Here is a 9,931-nt window from a genome sequence, read left to right on the forward strand (position 1 = left end):
GGGGAAGGTCAATGGTTTCCTCCTTGAAGATCCAAAAGAAAATGTACTGTGAGTCATATTTTAGGGTTTGGCAAAGCTATATGAGGTGATATGCCTGTACCTTGGCCTGGTATAAACATTTACTCTGGTGAGGACAATATCTCAGTAGAAGATAATTGTCTGACCAAGGGAAAGGCATATGAGAAGCTTGAGTGACATAATTATGTCAACGACATGGCCATTTGCGTGGGATAGAAAATTACACAAGGAGACAAAATTCAAATCAAATTGCCGATCTTACAAAAAACAATAACACAAGTGCATGTACAACTGCACATGCAGAGCGGAATTAACTGGCGGACCTCAGGAAATGCCAGTAATCTGGTATTGTTATTTAAGGAACTGTCGATTGGCAATGATATCTATTAGCTTTTCAACTAAAAATGTTTAAGGAACAATCATGTCACAATTTTTGATGTCTACATGTTGTCCACTTATCATCAGTTTATGTGATATGTAGGCTTTCATCTGTGCCAATTCTTGGTAAATGTGGCGACAGACAGTAGTCGACCAGATAGATTTGTGTCACTTTGGTACACGTGTATCCAAACAAATTTGGATTATCCAATCATACCTCTACGTTACATGATTACCATGAGATTGCAGCAGACACTTAACAATGGCCATATTTGGCATCGCAATTAAATATCATAATCAAATAACAAAATGGGGCTCATTTGCCAAGTCCTTGCAGCATAAATAAATGTGCTAAAGACAGGCATCCATGATGTATGCCTGTTTTAACACCATTATTTACGCTCCAGGCAGGTATTGTGTGGTATTTGAAGGGACGGCTGGGATTTATGCTTCGCCCTCCATTTTACCCCCCCCCACTGACTTCTTTTTACCCCAGACATTGTAAATCATTGTCAAGGCTGCCTGCCATGTGTAAATGGCAGGCAGCATTTACTGTATTTGGAGTGTGTAGCACAAAGGTAAAGGCGGGCAGGGGATTATGCCTGCATTTACACCTTGGTTTTGCACTTCACAGAGCAAATGATGATTACTGCTCGGAGTGTGTCGAAGCAACAGACACGTTACTCTAGCACTGTTGGGGGGGAAAGGTCATGCTTAGCCTTAGGCCTGTGACACTGACCAATCAACCGTCAAGTGTGGAACTACTCCCAGGTGCCATAGGAGCTGCAGGCCTGATACAGTGTGGATCTGACCCTATAACGGAGTAGCACAGTGCTCTACAGTTGATCTGCTAATTTTGCCAGCATAACGGAAAGTGCATTGGGGTGCTTGAGCCGGGTAGAGTGTCTTCTTTACTTCCATTTCCATTGTGTCTGTGGAAAACTGGGATAGGTTGAGGAATGATGATTTCCACTGTCATGGCATATTTCCAGTAGATTATTCCTCCATTATTCCACTGGCATAACATCAAAGAAGGAGGAGTGGTGAGTGGATTTAGTCATCTGGATTTCTGGTGGAACAGGGTTTTTATCTACTTGTTAATATTCAGATGATCAATATGGCAAGCAGCACATTAGGTCATCTAGAGTTGTTAGGTACCATAGCCCATAGACAAATTGTGTGTTCTTGAAAACACTGAAAAGTTGTAACCTGATGTGCAGATGGTCTTTTCTGACAAAATGGACTGAGTAGCACAGAAGAGCATGATGTAACAGCGCCAAGTAACAATGAAAACTGGATGCACTCACCCATCCACTCCATAGCTCATCTTTTCGGCTTGTGGCTTTTTTTCTTTTACTGGTCCCCATGTTCCCTAACACCCCCCCTTATTTATACATGTATGTATTCATTTATACCCATGTGAAAAGCAACAAAGTAAATTACAATACAGTAATTTATTTCAATAAAACAACAGTGTTCGAGGAAACCACAAGTATTACAAATACAACAATTCTGTGGAAACACTTGTGGGGGTTCTCTTGTGTGGTTTGTCTCTATGAATCATGAATCCACTGCCTGCAATCACTCTCATTCTTATGTAACTGTAATCGTGAGGATTGGAGACACTAAGATCACTAGTAGTCATTAGCTTGCCTGGTTCTTACAAACACTTCGATTTACAAATGTGGTTCCTATAGAGGTTTTTAAACAACATGATTATTATTCTCATGACAATTCAACACACACCTTGCCTTTGTATACATCATATGATTTGCATAATTAGAATCAGTTTGATTCAATGCCATTCATTGTAAAAACAAAAAGGCCTCTAGTAGAGCCCTCAGGTCCAACAATCTCAATTTATTAGTGATCCCCAGGTGCAGATCCAGAAAGACAGAAAAAAGGGCCTTTTCGGTGGTGGCTCCATCAGCGTGGAAAGATCTTCCACTTCATCTCAGGTCACAGACCAAGCTCGAACCCTTAAAAAAAAAAATGGAAATTTACCTATTTGCATAGTGTGCACTCCTGGACTCCCCTTGCAGTTCTTCTCTTTGTTCTCAGTACTTGAGTGTTTCATTAACCGTTTGCTTTCTTGTTTGTCAGCGCCCTCATCCCTAAGGGTCCATTGCTGCACTATACAAATGATTAAAAGTAAAAGTAAAGTCAAGTTTAATGTGCTGTGGCTTCGGTGTGCTTGTCATGCTTGGTCATTGTGAGGAATTGGCAAGAGTCCAAAGCCCTGCCTTTTTAAATTGTTATTACCAAATAGTGTGATGAGAGTAATTACATCTCAAAAAGGGGTAATCTGCCCACCAGAATCCACGTTTTCCATTGACTTCAGCCAAAAGCATAGTGCACACATGTACTGCCTCATCAGTAGCCTGATCTGCTGCACCTGCTCTACTCATTGGTAGAGAGCAGGTTTAAGGTTCAAGGGTCACAAGATGCCCACTTGACAGCTGCAGCAGACAAGTCCCTGTGGTGCAGAGTGGACATGAGGGCATTAAAGATATGACCCTCCCTACCACTATGATGATCATAAGTCACCCATGCTGCTGTTATGTTATTTTTCTATGCTTATACCGCACCAAAGCCAATGGGCCTCCAGGCGCTGAGAGTCAGGTAGATGACAGCAGTGACTTACAAGTGTTAGTTCTAAATGAAAACATGAGTTTTCAATTGCTTCAGAAAGGAAAGGTGGTCTTCATTTTTACGCAGCTGCAAGGGTAGGGCATTCCATGCCTTAGCTCCCTGAATGTGGAAGGCCCGACCAAGGCCGCGGGCTCGTTTTATCTGATGCAAAATCATTTGAGAGCCCTCTGCTGATTTTAGATTCCTTTTAGGCTAGTAAATGTTAACTTTATCTTTCAAGTAAGTGGGTGCATTGCCAAAATGGATTTATGGCATGTGTTAGCAATTTAGACTGGATTCTTGCTTCCGCCGGGAGCCAGTGTAGCTTTTTCCATGCTGCAGAATTTGGTTCTGAATGTTTTCTCTGAAAGATGATGCGTAAGGCTGAATTTAGGATTTTCTGTAGTTGTTTAATGTCGGCTTTATTAGCACCTCCTAGGAGCGCGTTGCAATAATCCACACGCGGAAGGATCACTGCTCTCACGAGTTCCGTACGATTCTCAATTGAGACTAGTGATGCTACTTGCCTAAATACTTTGAGATGATAATTAGTACTGATGGTAATGGCTGTTACGTGCGCTTCACAGACCAGGCCATTATCCATATATGTGCCTAGAGTCTTTACCTTCTGCACTACACTTATTTGGCTGTCATCTATCGTAAAACTGGCATACTCTTGACCTAGCTTAACTTGGGCCTGCTTGGGGCCAAATAGCACAAGCTCGGTCTTGGTTGTATTTAAGCAGAGCCAGTTTGTCGACATCCAGCATTTTATGATATGATAAACCGTGTCCAGCTTGCATTGGTCTTTCTCATGATCCCCAGTGATATCAAGTACCAACTGGAAGTCGTCGGCGTAGTTACAGAAAAATAACTGTAGTGATTCCAGATCACTACAGAGGGGGAGAATGTAGATATTAAACAACAGGGGGGAAAGACATGCCCCCTGAGGCACTCCACACGTTATGGATTGTGACCCAGAGGCACTGTCACCCCAATGTACTCGTGACTGTCGGCCCTCCAAAAAGGATCTCAACCACGTAATGGCATCCGTAGAAAAGCCCCCAACAGTTTGCATACGATCAAGTAAGATTTTATGGTCCAGTAAGTAAAAGGCTGCTGATAGATCTAACAGCATCAGCAGCCCCGACTTGCTATGTTCCAATTTGGACAACATATGTGTCTGGACGTCCAATAGAGCACTCTCTGTGCCGTGATAACTACTGAATCCTGATTGTTTCACATGCAAAATGCCAGCAGTCTGTACGTGGGCCTGCAGCTGAATAGTAGCTACTTTGTCTATGAACTTAAGAAAGAATAAAGTGTTTGTTATAGGTCTTAGATTAGCTGCATCAGTGGGTTCCAACCCTACTTTTTTTAGCAAGGGTGTAACTGCTACATTTTTTATTGACTGGGGAATAACACCAGTCTGAAAGGAGGAATTTGGGAATCTGCAAAGGAAGGGTGCAAACAATTCCTTGTGCCGAAGCTTGCCACCTGGTAGGCCTGAAGCAACTGCTCAGTGCCGGGACCCGAACTGAATCACTGGAGAGTCACTCACCAATTTTAACAAGGGTGTTACAACCATAGTAGGGCCCAGCTACCCATTGAATTGCCACCTCGTTGATCGCAATCAACGCACCCAAGATCACCACTTCGACGACCGTCGCCTGCAGACTCAAACCGCTGGAGCCGTCACTCATTGATTCCTCCCAGTATCTAAACACCAGCTCAGCTGGCCAACTGCAAAGCTTTTCTGGTATTGCCCGAACAGCCATTCAACTGTACAGAGCACCTGCTCCTACATTCACCCCTACTCGATGCCTGCTTGCTGCCTGGGGCTCCACGATCTTACGTGCCCAAATTGACCCTGATCAGCTGCCACCTTCATTTGATCGCGGGTCTGACTGTGTCAACACACCAAGAACTGAATCCAGGTACTGCTGACTCTGAACTGCCCCCTCTGTCCACTTGGACCCCAGAGACTGGTAAAGTCACAATCAAATATGTTTTATACCAAGATGTCTTTTTTTATGGTTAGTACTTTACCTACCACCCCAGGAAAACTCACAGTGCTACTTTCTCCAGTCCGCTGCATCGTCTCTGTTCTTCCTTTGGGGTGGAATTGTGTACGGTGTCTCTCTTCATTATACATGCAGATGGTACATTTTAATTAAAGTCTTTGGGCCTCATCAGAAGCTTGGCAGTATCCGTTGGTAAAACCACCGGGAAATCACCAATGCAAATAGCGTTACCGCAACCCGGGCCGGCGCTATTAGCGCCAGATCCCGAGTTGCGGTAAGGCTGTAGGTCGCCATTTTTTTCAAGAGTCTATAGGATTCTAAGGTGCCTGCTGGGAGCTATTACCGTGGTGCAAATTGGCGCCACTGTAATAGCACTGCAAATGGGTGGAAACTCACAGATTTACCTCCAGCTCAAAACTGGAGGTAAAGCTGGGTGACTTTATGCCCAGCTCATAGTTGGGCAGAGCGGTAATGCAGCAGTAATAGCGTTACTGCCGCATTTTGGCGCTGCGCCCAGCGTATGATGAGGCCCTTTATATTTTTATAGAACCTTGATTGCTATTCCCGTACTGTTACATTGTGTTGTTTGGGTCTCTATTGGTTCACCTTCACACCCCTCTAAGGAGCATAACCTTCCCTCGGCCCACATTTCCACAAAAGGCGAAGGAGGTATATCTCTTGACTGTCCCTGCTTTACCTTTATGATGGTGGTGTGTTTTGGTTTGTAAAGGTGTGAGGGCTGAGTGTGCCATTTTACCCTACTCAACCTTGTACTCCTTTGGAGCAGAATTCAATTTGTCACAGTCAGATCCTCTAAATGGACACATAATATATGTAAATCAGAAAGGGCATCAATGCTAAAAATAATGTTGCAGACAGACTTGGACTGCATTTAGATTCGGGCCTGTGGACTCCCAATCAAAGTCCCGGGGATACTGCAAGTCTTAGCTTTGGTAAATGTGGCTTCTGATATCAGGATCTACACATTGGCGGAGCTGCCCCAACTGCTTTCATGCTTCACTGTAGAGCTCTGTGATTACAAAAGATGTTATAAGGAAAATTGTTCTAGAATTTTGCTCTATGTCCTCAAGCAGAATCAAAAGACAATAGGCATTTGAATTTGTTAAAGATGCGGGCAGACAATGGCAACTGCTCCCAGCCTATTTTTTTCTGGGACATTATGTCCCTTTGTATGGGTTGGTGGCAGGCCTTCAATTTCCATGTACACCGAAGATAAATTGTGGTAACTTGTCTCCTGCAAGTTGGGCCTGGGCCAGTGATGAACAAGTAGCAGGAACCAGGCTGACCCAGGTAAGAAGAAAAAGGAAACTGCTTTATTGTCTCTTGGTTACATAGCATAGGTAAGAAGGCAGGTAAGTAGAAAAAGGAAACTGCTTTATTGTCTCTTGGTTGCATAGCATAGGTAAGAAGGTAGGAGAGATGATCAGTGCTGGGCCTTTTGGAATGTTGATGTGGAGCTTGGAGTGTGGGAGGTTTGGGAGTTCCATAGACGGACGGTTTGGACTTGGAGCTGGGCAGGGAAGCAGGGTAGAGGCTTGTTGATCTTCTCTCCTACCTTCTTACCTATGCTATGTAACCAAACCACCCGGAGACATGATGCACAGTGCTGATAGAACCCTAATAATACTCAGATCTATGACCTTTCTGAAACAGCCCTGAGATGGCCATAGAATCCATGACAACATTCTTGACTGAAGTTCCATGGGGACGAAAGTAAATTGTCTGAAGCAGAATCTAACAAAAATCAAAATAATGATGGTAATTACTGAAAGACATTTTATGTAAGATTAGAGAGTGTAAGGTGCCATTGATTAATAGAATGTGATGCTTCTCTGTTGCACAAGTGCCTAAGCTCAACATCCTGTTTTATTGCAGCTTTAATATGCAGAGCGACAGTGGTTAACGTGTATTTGTATTCCAAGATTGCATCCCACCACATCATCTGCATACCTACAATCATTTTTTGTTTGATTTGTGCTTGCAGTTGGACTACTGCTCTTTAAAACTACTCCTCTGCTCCCCCCTTAGCCAAACGTGACTTCTATCTCTATCGCATTTAGTCTCAATCCTCTCAACCTAGGTGCCAAAAATCCAAAAAGAAATCTCTTGACTCAATTCTCTCAGCTCCTAAACCTTCCCTATCTCCTATACTCTTTCGGCTAATGATATTGCGCTCTACTTTGCTTCTACAATTTCCAACATTCAAAATACCCTCATAAATAGCCTTCTATCGCCCCACCTGCTCAATTTTCTCCCACCTCTACCCTCCTCTCCTGCGTCAATGTCTTCCTTTGCCCCCTAACACAGATGAAATTCTTTCCCTTCTCCTCAGGGCTAACCCTTCATATACCCCCATCGACCCTCTATCCCTGCATATAGTGAAACTCAAAGCTCCCAGTGTTGCTCTATATCTTACTTCCATCTTCAACTCCTCTCTTGACAGTGTCACTTTGTCATCATCCTACAAGTCAGCTACTGTCATCCCTATCCTTAAGAAATTTGGCCTTGATCAAAACTGTCCTTTCAACTTTGATCCTGTCTCTCTTCCACCTCACTATCCAAAATCCTATCACATGTAGTTTTCAATCAACTCACTCAGTTCATTGATACACACAACCTCCAGGACCCTCTTCAATCTGGCTTCTGACCTCTACACTCTACTGAGTCATCTCACCTCAATGTCAGCAACTACATCCCTTCTGCTTGTCATGCTGACCATTAATCTATTTCTCTATTCTCAACCTCTCTACTGCCTTTAACACCATTAACCATTCTGAGCTTCTCCCAACTCAATCTCTCCTAGGTAGCAGGGACAGAGCCCTCATTTGGTTTGCCTCATATCTCACCCCAGACACCTTAAGATGGCCTGGAACAGCCTTACCTCCCCACTCACACCCCTTACTGCTGGTGTTCTCCAGGGTTAAAACTTGGTCCACTTCTATTCACTCTCTATGACTCTGCTCTTGGAACATTCATCTCCTCCTACGGCTTCTCCTATAAACTCTTTGGCAATGACACTCATATCTTCTTCTCCTTTCCCTTCTTATCTGATGAGTTACGGTCAAAGATTTCTAACTGACTCTCTGCCATCAAATAATGGATGGCATCTGACTTGCTCATGCTCAACTCCACTAAGATTGAAGTTCTCTAAATCCCACAAAAACAGGCTATCTATTCCAATTCTATTCTTGTGCGAGCAGTGTGTCTGGTGGAGAACTGGTGGACAGACCGCTGTACTTTTGCTCCTTTTGCTTCGTGAGGATAGTCCGCTTTCTACAGCAACTGAAAATGTTTCCAGCTTACATCTACAAAAACACCTCGCATGCGCGGAGCGCTGCGCGGTGTGCAAGCAGTGTGTCTGGTGTCCGGAGTTGGGAGTAGCGGTAAGCGGGCCCTACCGCCTTTTGGCTTCTCCCTTTGTGCAGTGAATTTACAACAGTACTGTCCAAATCACTTAACTCACACACGCCCGAGTATAACCTGCCCAGGTCATCTATGAAAATAAACACAATGTCCTGCAGCCTCGTACCTCGGACCTAGTTTTTCTCTACTCTTCCAGACTTGCCACTTCCAATATGACGCTGCCCATTCCAACCGAGGCAACCCTTGAGAAACGGTGGCTTCGAAGTGACACCCACTCAAATGAATTTGGGGGTGAAAGTCTCCTGTCGGCTGTACCCATGATTGCTTTGGATAATGACTCAGAAATGAGCCCGACTGTGGCGAATCCACCTAAGATCACGGCGGCTCAAAAATCTTTATTGACAACAAAATGCCCTCAGACAACTACATCATTCTGCTCTAAATTAGGTGGCGAAGATAAAATGGGACAAGCATCGGGGTGTGGAGTGGATATATCGGTCCAGGGTGGATTTCTGCCCCCCGTGGATGTCTGGCAGGCGGATGGTGAGGGCGACTGTAAGAGCAAAAGTCAAAACCAAACAGCCGTCACGGAAGAAGAGCGAGTGATCGATCAAATAGATCTACAGACCCCCATCCGTTCCACCGTATTGACGAGTGGTCTCTTGCCCGAGGCGGTCGGAGGACGGCCTCGGCAGGAACCTCAACGGCAGGGGTCGGAAAATGTGTCTCTCGCTTCAGAAGACTCCCGGCTACACCAACCTCAAAACCCCCTGACTGTGGAAAACGGGGTCGAAACAAAGATTAAAGATACCGAGAATCAGGTACCTCCATGAATAAATGCCCAAACGACTGTACTGATTCACAGAAGCACCAATCCACACAGTGGAAATCAAATACTACTTTCTCCATCAAACCGGCCTCTAAGATTTGCCTCTAGCGTCTCTTTGGCCTCGGACCAAGAAGATTTATCTATAATTTACGATCCTAGGACCTCAGATGAGGAAGCGTTTGAAGCTTGTTCGTCAAAAAAAGAAAGACCCCTGGACAAAAACCTCCAGCGCCCATACGGATGGTGAATCAGACCCAGAAACCTGAAGACTTGGCAAATGTGACCACCCCTATAGATAAAAACCCAATCTTGGCAATTGCTTCCCTAAAGGCTCAGGGAATCTGTAAACAAGTTGAAAATGAGCCCGCCGTCCCTGCAATAATGGAGCCAAACACAAAAGGACTGACAAAAATAAAGTCAACTCCAAATAAAATATACACGAAAAAACAAAGAAAATTAGGACCCAAAAACCAAGGGAGTGCAAAGTGTCTTTCTACTCCCCTAATATCATCCTCCTTTAAAGAATACTTTCTGAAGCAACACAAAAGGAAGCTGGATCATGATTCGGAACTTTCTGATGCAGAGATCTTGGAGGCGGTACAAGACCCCTTGTCTGTAAGCAAAGCCAGAAAGACCAATCAAAGTTTTTCAAGGCCGAACCCAAAAC

The sequence above is a fragment of the Ambystoma mexicanum genome, chromosome 5p (assembly GCF_040938575.1).
Source record: "Ambystoma mexicanum isolate Mex_15411 chromosome 5p, UKY_AmexF1_1, whole genome shotgun sequence".
In the NCBI taxonomy this organism is placed as follows: Eukaryota; Metazoa; Chordata; class Amphibia; order Caudata; family Ambystomatidae; genus Ambystoma; species Ambystoma mexicanum.